Genomic DNA, 12,375 nt, shown 5'->3' on the forward strand with positions numbered 1-12,375 from the left:
ATCAGAGATCAGCTCTGAGTCCTTTCTTATTTGCAATGGTGATGGACAGGTTGACAGACGAGATTAGACAGGAGTCCCCATGAACTGTGATGTTTGCTGATGACATTGTGATCTGTAGCAATAGTAGGGAGCAGTTTGAGGAGACCCTGGAGAAGTGGAGATCTGCTTTAGAGAGGGGAGGAATGAAGGTCAGCAGGACCACCATGACAGAAAACATGTGGTGAGGATGGAGGGAGTAGAGTTGGTAAAGGTGGATGAGTTTAAATACTTGAGATCGATAGTACAGTACAGTACAGTAATGGAGAGTGTGAAAGAGACGTGAAAAATAGAGTGCAGGCAGGGTGGAGTGGGTGGAGAAGAGTGTCAGGAGTGATCTGTGACAGATGGTAACAGCAAGAGTGAAAGGGAAAGTCCACAGGACGGTAGTGAGACCAGCTATGTTATATGGGCTGGAGACGGTGGCACTGACCAGAAAGCAGGAGACAGAGCTGGAGGTGGCACAGTTAAAGATGCTAAGATTTGCACTGGGTGTGATGGGAATGGACAGGATTAAAAATTAGGACATTAGAGGGTCAGATCAGGTTGGACAGTTTGGAGACAAAGTCAGAGAAGCGAGATTGCATTGGTTAGGACATGTGCAGAGGAGAGATGCTGGGTATATTGGGAAAAGGATGGTAGGGATGGTGCTTCCAGGTAAGAGGAGAACAGAAGGTTTATGGATGTGGTGAGAGAGGACATGCAGGTGGTGGGTGTAACAGAGCAAGATGACAAGGACAGGAAGATACGGAAGAAGATTATCTGCTGTGATAATTGCTATCGAAACAAAAACTTTGACATTTCAAAAGGCATATTAAAGGCAAATGTGGAACACAAACTCCTGAGCTGATAAGAACATCAGAACATGTAACATGAACAGTAATACAGTACAGTGGAGAGATCCTCGCCAAAGAGAAAAAAAAAAACGTACAAATTTACTAAACCATAAACAAAGGTGGAAACATTATTGATCTGATAGGCAAAGGAGGGAAAAATAGAAAGCTACTAATGATCCTGCTGCAACCTCTAACCAGTCCCTTCAAACCACCAGTCTTCTTTGTTATTTCTTGGGGGGTATGGGGGTTTGAAAAAGCTCTAAGAAACTCTCCTATGTCTATTGCTTTTGTTGTTATTAATCACCATGTAGCGGGGCTACATAGTAATAGTGTTGTCAATGTTATTACTAATTGTGTCTTGTTTCCCTCGCCCCGTTTGCTGTTTATGTGTGCATCAGTGAATGTCATCCCCGTAAATACAGGGGGGGACGGATGATGGAAAGAGACCACAGCCCTAAGATGGAAAGCACCTGTTCTCAATCACAATCAGTTACATCCAGCTCTTAACTATTTAAAAAATCAGGAGGGAACAAAGAAAAGAGACAGGAGAGGAGAGAAGACAGACATTTTCATTTACACGACCACAAACCATTTTTACCTGCTGTTTACCACATCACACTTTTGGTAACCGGTTTGTTTTTCATTCCACCGGACTTGCTTCAATTCCCTCATCGCTAGAAACCCCGGGGTCAGACTTCATCATCCACCACAAGTCGAGGATTCACTGTGAGGTTGTTCCATTTGTTCCAGGAAATACAAACGCATCACATATCTCTTGACCAGTCATCCGCATTCAGGACAGTAATATACTCGGACTCAAGTTCACGATCATTCATTCCATAGTTCATTCATTATTGTTATTCGTTGTTGTTGTTTTATGTTACAGGGGCAAGGGATGGTTTGTTGTGTAAATATATGGTGGTGTCACGTTGTTGCTTTGGTGGAGGGATATACATACTGTATATATATTTTGTTTTACGTGTGACGGTTGTATTTTTTGTTATTTCATTTAATATAATTAATTACTTAATTTTACATACTGTATCTGCTTTTGTGTGCCTATATTTAATCTGTCGTTGTGGGGAAAATTATATTTGTTCGAGGTACAGCTTGATATATAAGATTCAATCTCAGTAATTTATCCAGGCCACAGGTCTTGGAAGTGTAGCTGCCGGCTGGGTAAGGGGTCGGCCGTTACAACCAAATTCTTTCTCCTGTTGTGTGGCATTGTGTGAAGGAAAGGTGTCAGGAAACGTGACAGTGTAGAGAATGATCTCTCGCATGCTGCTGAGGATTCGGTCGTCACTTTCATACTTTGCATTGTTAGGAAATGCTTGCTTCTAGACCTGTGTATGTCAGCACGCAGGTGAAAGGCTTACATCAGGGGAGAATTTCTTTAGCAGCATGGCTTTTGCTAGTGGAATTTCATGTTGTAGACTATGAGGAGGGCAGGCCAAGAGTGTCAAATCTAGAAAAGCATTGTCGGAGGAAGAAGACCATTTAGAGTACAGGTCAAAACATTTCTTTGAAAATCTATTTTCCATTTCTTCAGTAACTCTGTTCAGAAGGGGATTTCCTCCAAGACTGGCTGGGAGTGCTTAAAGAATCGGAGTCATTCTGACCAGGAGTGGAGAGAACAACGCCGTCTGTAAGCAGTTTGCTCAGGTGGTTCACTTTCTCTTTGCAGCAAGGGGGTATCAGTTGATATTTCAAAATCATCCCAAGAACCATCTTCTCAGATATCCTTCAGTGCTTCCAGAGAGGCACTGATGACGTTCCCAGCATGACACACATCTATAGACTGAGCTTGCAACATGGAATTTACAGGCTTCGTGACACTAAGAATTTTTTCACGAAATTTTCCACCCTCGATAAATTATGTTTCCTCAACTGTACTAGAAGCCCTGCTGCCCCTGTGCAAATAGTCATCGTACCTCCACTGTCTTCAGAAACCTCCGGCAAAACATTCAGGATATTCTCCTGATTCTCAAGAAGGCACTTGTGCACTGGATTTCCTGTAACATTTTCAGCAAGGGGGTATTATAATTCCTGCCTACATAATAATTATGAAAAACAGAATGAAGTGACCCAGAGAGGTCAAAGAGGTTTTTTGCACAAGACTCACTCTGAACTACATGAACCAAGTGCAGTTGATGGTTGGAGCAGAGCACAGATGGAATTTGACTACCAAGCTTCTGTTGCAACAATCCTGCACCCCACTTTTGTTCCCACTACTCATGACTGACTGGCTGATTATATATTATCAGGACTGTAACCGTCAGTGGACAGTGGGGGTCTGATTATTTCTGCAGGTATATGTGCAGCAGCTTGCCAAGTCAAGTCCAGCATAACAATTAAAAGTTCCTCTGGAACAGAGTTGCACACAAACCATCTACACTGAAAAAAGTCTAACATTGATGTTGTTCATTCAATGTAAATTTTCTCTTTCAAGCAACTTAAGATTAGTCATTTAGTGTTGTAGCTTGAAATAAATTTGGTTTCACATCTCAATCAAAGTAAAAAAAAATTTTGTACCAAAGTTAGTTACGGTGGAGGGAACAAACGTAAAAATCCTATTTCAGTTAACCTGATATTTTAGGTTGTTCGTGTGCTGTGTGGGAGGCCCATTTGTATTTTCTTCTGGTCAAACTTTCCAGCTTGCTGGCTTTCCAACTGCCAAAAAACAGGAACATTTTCCCCAGTGGAGTGGACGTGGCTATACTGGTCTGGACATTTTCAGCAGGAGATTTTAATAACAGAGGATTTCTGGTAAGTAACCCTGTTTCTCAACTGTTAATTGTAAGTATAAGAACTCATAATAAAACATACTTTCAAGAAAGCTGTAGAAACATTTCATAATTTTTTGTTGCATATTTAAGATTTACACTGCAAATGCTTGTGTCTTTGCACTAGATTTTTAAATAAATGTAAAAAGTACAGCATTGGAATGTGTTATGTTCATAATATTTCTAATAGCATAAAAACAGGTTACGACCAATAAACCATTTTAAATTGTAACAACTTAAAAAATAGATTTATTTCAGTATAAAACAAGTGAATTGCACCCAATCACTCGAAATGATTTGCCTCAACTTAAAAAATTGAGGGATCAATAGGCTAAAAAGCATTATATTGGTTCAGATTGTAAATATTAAGTGTGAATCATTGCATTAATTTTAAGTTGAATGGAGGTTAAACTTTTTTCAGTATACTATAGATTCTCTGTGTTATATCCATGTCAATTTCTGGTGTCATTCCACTTTATTAAACAACTTAATTGATCGACTTATTTGTTTTGATTTCTTCACAGCAAATCAATTAGTGTTAAATCAATCAACACTATGGGTGTACAATTTTACACTTTTCCAGTGTACATTTGGCGCCACACTGAAAAGTGTAAAATTAACACTTTAGAAATAGTACCATTTTCCACACCATTAAAGTGTAACTTTTTGAACACTTTTTAACTTGACTATTTCGCCAGATACTTCCTCGTCGATTTCTGTTCCAGTGTCATCGCAAACATACATAATTAGATCTTCTGGGAGCCCAAACCCTTTCAAAACTTAATGATATAAAGTAAAAGAAACAATCACAACTTTTACATTCGCTTGTTTTGAAAACTCGGTCAACACAATATAACAGTTATGCATTAAAAATACATACAAAAAGATTCTGCTTTTTACTCACCTTAATAAAATCAGTGATTGTGCAATCCATCCTCGACAACTTTAATAATTTTTTTTGTTTCTCGTACTGAGCTTTAATGAGCATCTCCACAATTTTTTGTTCTGTTACTTACTAAATGTCCAGTTACCGTCTCTCAGAAATCAGTCACATTCGTCTTCACAGAAGTATAATTATCTATGACCAAGACAAAAAGCGCGTTTTGCCGCAATATGGCGTCTTCGTTTGTAAAACTAATTAAGAAAATAAACAATTATGAGCACTTTGAAAAATAATAATGCTGATTATTACCGATACAATTTCAACTTCGCGTCTTAAAATTACGTTATGGTTAAACGTTTACTAAAAATGTCATCTTCGTTCAAAAATATTTTTTAAAATAACATCCAATGCGACATTTTTACAAACACGTCTTAACTCAGTATTAACAAATATACATATTTTGACTAAAATATTAACTACAATAAATTTACTTTAAGTTAAAATCTCAAAATACAAATCAGTACACTAACAACATACTACCTCTTCCATACACGTGGGAGAAGCCGCCATTTCAGTAAGCAAAGCAGACCAAACGTAGTACTACTTGCTGGAAGTGTGAAAGTGTATTTTAATCACATTGCAAAATAACAGATATTATTCAGAAATGAATAAACACTGTCTGGTGTAAGGTATGAAAAAACAGCTCTCAGAAGTCAACTCTAAACACTAACACTAAAATTTAACACTAGGTCATTTGCTGTGTTTGTGTGTGTGGATTACTTGAGTTGTTACCAACCTCTGGTGTAACTTTCATGTCAGTAGCCCCATTAGAAATATATTTACTGAGAAAAACATTGACGCGTTCAAGACTGATTTTCCCCGCTGTAAACGACATTGACAAGATGCCTGCTTTTGGAATCCCCTTCCCATTTCCAGCTCCCCTAATTAGTATCTCCTGTCTTGGTGAATGCCACATCTCGACAGTCGTGCCAGCTGACAAGTTCCGACAGGGGAAACAGAAGCGTTCTTCGTGTTTGAGTGAATATTCCAGCCACGGCCGTGATAGGTAGCAGCTCGGATTAAATGTAAAAGGTTAAAAATGTATGTGCATAAAATAAGACACCCCAATATTTTTTTGCTAATATTTTCTAGTGTTTTGAATGTCAAATTCATAGTGCATGGTGCGCTGCTGAACACTGTGTCAAGTAAAATACCCAAACAGTTCACTAGATGGCACTATCGCTATGGAGGAACCCTAAAACACCACAGAGGCAAGCGCGGCAGATTAAATCCTGCAGCCAAGCGGAACGCAAGCTAAAGTTTGTGCCTCTTTGTTTGTAACTACAGGGTTTGGGAATACACTTCTCTCTGACACCCACCAGGCCAGGGAGGGTAACAGTTTTGGGGGCTCGTCCTGGATTAGCTCCATTTCCTAAGGGGAGCTAATCACGAATAACTGAACCTGACTTCAAGTTGCTGGGCTAACGTGTTACACCACAGATTCCAGTGGTGAGGAGATGTCTGCTGTATTAGGATTATGACGTGGGATCCAGAGGCAGCTCCATCAGCTGATCAACTCCGCCAAAACAGATGTGCTCTACAAACTTGCAGCATCGATCAAAAATGAGGTACAGGAAGACTTGCCAGGGGATGATGCAACAGAGGTGGAACTCTACGACTTCATTGTGGACTTTTTTAAAAGTGACAAGCTGGAAAGTGAAGAGGACCAAGGCATGAGCCGCCTGTTAGCCTTCAATGACCTCATCACAGAACTGCAACAACCTCCAGAGGCTGTAGATGTGGAATGTACGTTAATGGCAGAGGCTGAATCATCAGCAACTCCTTCAATAGTGAATGCTGGGGCAGACAGATCATCTGTTGCAGCCAACCAGGTCACTGATGTGATTAAGTTGTCAGATGTTGCTGCCTTATTGCCTCGTAGAGAATTTAAAATACACAGTGGGCAGATTTCTGACTCTGATGCTAACTATAGCACCCTGTGCAGGCAGATGGATGAAGGGCTAGCTGAGGGGTTTACAGAAGCAGAGGTCTTACGAACTGTTTTAAAAATAATCAAACCTGGTACCTTTAAAGACATGTTGATGATCAAACATGGGTTAACTGTAGCTGAGCTCAAGCGTTTTCTCAGAGCACACTTGAGAGACAAGAGTAGTGCCGAACTATTTCAGGAGCTCAGTAATGCAAAACAACAGGACAAGGAAAGCCCACAACAGTTCATGCACCGTTTAATGGGATTGAAACAGCGTGTATTGTTTGCTTCCCAACAGAGCAGTTCAGGGCTTCAATATGATGAAAAGCTGGTTCAAAGAATATTCCTTCATTCGTTGTATCAGGGAATCAGTGAGAAATATGCTTACGTAAGGCGAGACTTGAAATCTGTCATTTCAAACAGGAGTGTGACTGATGATTTCGTCTTAGAGATAATAACTGGGGCAGTTACTGAAGAAGTTGAGAGGCAGACACGCTTAGGTCAGACACATAAGACAAAAACAGCCACCGTCAGTTCCGCACAGCAAGGGGAGACACCACGTACAGGCCAGCTTTCCACTGAAGTGCAGGCCATCATTCTTCAAACACAGGCTGAAGTACAGGCACAACACACAGCCCTGCAGGAACTGACAGCTAAAACCATCGAGAAGGCTCTCACCCCTGTTGCAAGTAGCCCAGAGTCCACACAGGCCAATTCCTTAAGTACTGTGCAACCACCCAAGTCAGGCACAAAGGGGAAATGCAAGCTATGTGTAAGTCAAGGGACTGCTAACTGGACCCATTGCTTCAGATGTTGCCAGGAAGGTCACAGAGCTGTCGGCTGTCTGTCAAAAAATAAGCCAGTGGGAAACATGAGAGGGTCACTGGGGAGGGACTACCAGTGATCACACCAGAGCCAGAGTCCCCCGTCATTGTACCCAGCTATGAAAAAAAGGCTCCAGCCAAATAGCCAGCCACCACTAAGACCCAGAGTGAGAAGAGGAAAGCGTGTAGCCAAGCTGATAGGCAGAAGGTGCATGCTTACGTGTTATCTTAATGGTGTCAAAACAGATACAGTGGTGTGACAAACTATTTGCCCCCTTCCTGATTTCTTATTCTTTTGCATGTTTGTCACACAAAATGTTTCTGATCATCAAACACATTTAACCATTAGTCAAATATAACACAAATAAACACAAAATGCAGTTTTTAAATGATGGTTTTTATTATTTAGGGAGAAAAAAAATCCAAACCTACATGGCCCTGTGTGAAAAAGTAATTGCTCCCGTGTTAAACAATCACCTAACTGTGGTGTATCACACCTGAGTTCAATTTCCTGATTACTGCCACACCTGTTTCAATCAAGAAATCACTTCAATAGGAGCTGCCTGACACAGAGAAGTAGACCAAAAGCACCTCAAAAGCTAGACATCATGCCAAGATCCAAAGAAATTCAGGAACAAATGAGAACACAAGTAATTGAGATCTATCAGTCTGGTAAAGGTTATAAAGCCATTTCTAAAGCTTTGGGACTCCAGTGAACCACAGTGAGAGCCATTATCCACAAATGGCAAAAACATGGAACAGTGGTGAACCTTCCCAGGAGTGGCCGGCCGACCAAAATTACCCCAAGAGCAGAGAGCGACTCATCCGAGAGGTCACAAAAGACCCCAGGACAACGTCTAAAGAACTGCAGGCCTCACTTGCCTCGATTAAGGTCAGTGTTCACGACTCCACCATAAGAAAGAGACTGGGCAAAAACGGCCTGCATGGCAGATTTCCAAGACGCAAACCACTGTTAAGCAAAAGAACATTAGGGCTCGTCTCAATTTTGCTAAGAAACATCTCAATGATTGCCAAGACTTTTGGGAAAATACCTTGTGGACTGATGAGACAAAAGTTGAACTTTTGGAAGGCAAATGTCCCGTTACATCTGGCGTAAAAGGAACACAGCATTTCAGAAAAAGAACATCATACCAACAGTAAAATATGGTGGTGGTAGTGTGATGGTCTGGGGTTGTTTTGCTGCTTCAGGACCTGGAAGGCTTGCTGTGATAGATGGAACCATGAATTCTACTGTCTACCAAAAAATCCTGAAGGAGAATGTCCGGCCATCTGTTCGTCAACTCAAGCTGAAGCGATCTTGGGTGCTGCAACAGGACAATGACCCAAAACACAGCAGCAAATCCACCTCTGAATGGCTGAAGAAAAACAAAATGAAGACTTTGGAGTGGCCTAGTCAAAGTCCTGACCTGAATCCAATTGAGATGCTATGACCTGCATGACCTTAAAAAGGCGCTTCATGCTAGAAAACCCTCAAATAAAGCTAAATTACATCAATTCTGCAAAGATGAGTGGGCCAAAATTCCTCCAGAGCGCCGTAAAAGACTCATTGAAGTTATCGCAAACGCTTGATTGCAGTTATTGCTGCTAAGGGTGGCCCAACCAGTTATTAGGTTCAGGGGGCAATTACTTTTACACACAGGGCCATGTAGGTTTGGATTTTTTTTCTCCCTAAATAATAAAAACCATCATTTAAAAACTGCATTTTGTGTTTACTTGTGTTATATTTGACTAATAGTTAAATGTGTTTGATGATCAGAAACATTTTGTGTGACAAACATGCAAAAGAATAAGAAATCAGGAAGGGGGCAAATAGTTTTTCACACCACTGTATGTTATTGGACAGTGGCGCTCAGGTAACTATATTGGCAACATCCTGGTTAGATAAACATTTATCAGATGTCACAATTAAGTCACTTGAAGATCTCTTGCCTGATGATCCATTCAGAATCACAGCAGCTAATGGGACTGAGGTACCTTTTGAGGGGTGGATTGAAATACTGGTGGAAATCAAAAGTGCAAAACATGGTCAAGTAGCCATACAGGTACCCATGCTAGTGAGTCAGAGCTGTGTAAGTGGTCTATTGCTAGGGTTCAATGTAATTGAGGAAATCATCTTAGAGAGCCTTGCAAATCTTGGGAGTGTCAGTTTAAGTGACCTGTTGGCAGAAGCATTAAAACTTCATAGAGACACAGCAGAAACCATAGTCTCTGTAATCAGTGAGAGTCTGGCCAAAGGAAATCCTCTAAACGATAACATCAGAGTACGAAAGAGGGGTCTCACTGTTTCAAGTGGTCAAATATGTGAGGTTAGGTGTTTTACCAGATCCTGGCCAGAGGGAGGGACGATGTTATTTGAACCAACCTTAAAAGGTGACTTATCAGAAGGGTTAGAACTGTTCCCTGCCCTAGTGGATATACCAATAGGCGCCTCAAAAACTGTAAAAATTCCAGTCCACAACTCTACCAAACATGACATTTTTCTGCCTCCAAAAACATTATTGGGCTGCTTAGAGACAATTATTGACAGCAGGCCAGTAAATTGGAGTTCACCTTCTCATCAACCAGTTAAGTCAAACAGTAATACCTACCTGTGCACCACGCATGCCAGCCAAGCCAGCACAACCGGTGAGAGTGTAAATAGCTGCACAGAGACACACACAAAAGAAAGATGGCATCCTCCTGTGGATTTAGAACATCTTGACCAGCTGTAGCAGCAGCAGGATATCGTGCGCCAGATGCTTTTTGAGGAGTCAGATGCGTTTTCAAAAGGGAATAGGGCCATAGGTTGTATCCCCAACTTACAACTTAAGATCAATGTAGTGGATAACAACCCTGTCCAAAAGTGCCATAACTCCGTCCTCAGGTCTCTGTATAGGGAGGTCAAAGAGTATGTACAGAACCTCCTGGACAGAGGCTGGATCTGCCAGTCTGTGTCTCCATATTGCTTACCAGTTGTGTATGTCCGCAAAAAGGACCAGACTCTACGACTGTGCGTGGATTTCCGAGGGCTGAATAGAAAGACCATCCCAGATCGTCATCCCCTACCACGAATCCAAGACCTTCTTGACAGTTTGGGGGGCAGTACATGGTTCTCCATACTGGACCAAGGAAGTGTCGTACCATCAAGGATTTGTGAGCAAGGAATCCAGACACCTCACAGCCTTCAGCACACCATGGGGGCTATATGAATGGATACGGATTCCTTTTGGTTTGACAAATGCACCCGCAGCATTTCAGAGGTGCATGGAGAGCGTGCTGGAAGGTATTAGAGACGAGTGCTGCGCTCCATATCTTGATGACGTACTGTGTTACTCAATATCCTTTGAGGATCATGTAAACCATCTCAGACTAGTCCTCAGTCGCATGAGGAAACACAGCATTAAACTAAGACCCACCAAGTGTGAGTTGTTTAAAAGAGAGGTTCGCTACCTCGGCCGACTGGTGTCTGGAGAGGGAGTGAAGATCGACCCCCAGGACCTGGAAGCGGTGTTGGCACTGAAAGCCAAAGAGCCTCGTACAGTTGGAGATGTCAAGTCCTTGCTGGGGTTTCTTGGATATTATCGCTCCTTCATCAAGACTTCTCTCGGATGGCGTGGCCACTGTTTAAACTGCTGCAAACACCTGCTGACACGGGAAAACGTAACACTCGCCACCAGCCATGCAAAAGAAAAGGCAGAATTAGGAAGTGAGATAAAGGCCAGTTGCCATCAAAGACATCCATTACGTGGACAGCTGAGCACAGGGGTGTAGTAGCCCAGCTAGTGGACATGCTGATTAATCCCCCATATTCTAGCCTATCCAAACTTTGACCTTCCATTTGTACTGCACACAGATGCATCCAACGATGGTTTAGGAGCAGTGTTATACCAACGTCAGGACAACAAATTACGCGTGATTGGGTATGGCTTAAGAACTTTGACACCTGCTGAGAAAAATTACCACCTTCATTCTGGTAAAGTCGAGTTCTTGGCACTCAAGTGGGCTATCTGTGACAAGTTTCGGGACTATTTGTACTACGCTCCAACATTTACAGTATACACAGATAACAACCCATTGACTTATGTCCTGAGTACTGCACGCCTAAATGCTGTTGGACACAGGTGGGTTGGCAAACTGGCCGACTTTCACTTTGATATCAAATACCGACCAGGGAAGATGAACGCAGACGCTGATACACTGTCAAGGTGCCCTGTGACACTTCAGGACAGACTCAAAGAACACACAGAAAGTGTACCACCAGAGGTTGTGTCCGCAGTATGGCAAGGGAGCAAAGCAGCTCAAGAGAATGATGTGCCTTGGGTCGCAGCTTTGGAGCTGGATGGTGAGAATGCAGATGCTGTGCCACTTGACAGCATTTCCAGTGTCACACCAGAAAACATCAGAGCCGCACAACAAGAAGATCCAGCCATCAAAGAAGTTGTCCAATTGAAACTTCAAAACTGGATTTCTAATGAAAAAGAAAAGAGAAACATGAGGAAAGAGACAAAGAGACTGCTATATGAATGGAAAAAACTAGAGGTGGATGATGGGATCCTCTATCGACAGACTGAACAACACAGGCAGCTTGTCCTTCCTGAGAAACTGAAACCCATGGTGCTCAAAACCCTGCACAATGACATGGGCCATGTTGGCTCAGAGAAAGTAGTTCATCTTGCACGAGAGACGTTCTATTGGCCCAACCTGCAGCAGGAGATAGAGGACTATGTTAATAAAAGATGTGCCTGCATTAAACAGAAACGTCCCAATCTTCCACAGAGAGCTCCTTTGGGACACATCTCCACCAGCAGTCCATTTGAGCTGATATGCATTGACTACCTCCACCTTGAGCAAAGTCAAGGTTATGAGTACATCCTTGTTCTTATCGACCACTTCACACGCTTTGCTCAAGCATACTCAACAAGGAACAAATCAGGGAAGACAACTGCAGATAAGATCTTCCAGGATTTAATCCCTCGTTTTGGATATCCTCAGAAACTCCACCATGACCAGGGAAAGGAGT

The sequence above is a fragment of the Polypterus senegalus genome, chromosome 13 (genome assembly GCF_016835505.1).
Source record: "Polypterus senegalus isolate Bchr_013 chromosome 13, ASM1683550v1, whole genome shotgun sequence".
Classification (NCBI taxonomy): Eukaryota; Metazoa; Chordata; class Cladistia; order Polypteriformes; family Polypteridae; genus Polypterus; species Polypterus senegalus.